Source organism: Chiloscyllium plagiosum, unplaced genomic scaffold, assembly GCF_037043375.1.
Source record: "Chiloscyllium plagiosum isolate Xiang-an unplaced genomic scaffold, Cpla_swu_hap1 HiC_scaffold_21, whole genome shotgun sequence".
NCBI lineage: Eukaryota > Metazoa > Chordata > Chondrichthyes > Orectolobiformes > Hemiscylliidae > Chiloscyllium > Chiloscyllium plagiosum.
The window spans coordinates 102,806,208-102,806,761 of NW_028270159.1; the positions used below are offsets into that span (position 1 = coordinate 102,806,208).

Here is a 554-nt window from a genome sequence, read left to right on the forward strand (position 1 = left end):
CTGACTTTTCCAACAAAACAAAACGAACCTTATGTTGCGAACAATATTCAAATAAGCAATGGGCAGGAGAGAGGAAAGCTTTCGAGCAACACTGCCCGGATTGTCTCGGCAATTAACAGGAACCATCGCCATGAAAACCCGAAAGCAACCTGACAAATCCATTTCGCCACAGAATGCAACGTTGGTGCTCAACACTTTTCCTTGTAAAACCACAGGAAAAGCCACAACACTGCGATGGCTGGGAATCGAACCCAAGTCAACTGCTTAGAAGGCAGCTATGCTCGCCACTACACCACCACCGCGCGAGCTGCTAAATTATCCCTTTTCCCAAACACACATAACAAGGCCGTAATCATCACCAACTGAACTGGGGCTGAAAGCAAAACTCGAAATTGCTTGTAAAACGTCAACAGGTCTGAAAACACCAGAATCAGAAGCCTTCAGCCCTTAAGAACAATCACTGGATCCAAAAGGTTCACTCCCCACAAATGCTGCCGGACCTGCTGAGTTTCCCAGCAATTTCTGTGCTGTCTCTTAGATCTGTTACATCCGCA

At 46.6% G+C, this 554-nt stretch overlaps 1 non-coding gene across 1 annotated transcript; it reads right to left on the reverse strand.

The window, feature by feature from the left end:
- Positions 1 to 230: 230 nt before the first annotated feature.
- trnar-ucu (transfer RNA arginine (anticodon UCU)) lies at positions 231 to 302 on the reverse strand. Its single transcript has one exon. It is a non-coding gene; the product is annotated as a tRNA-Arg (tRNA).
- Between the last annotated feature and the right edge of the window lie 252 nt (positions 303 to 554).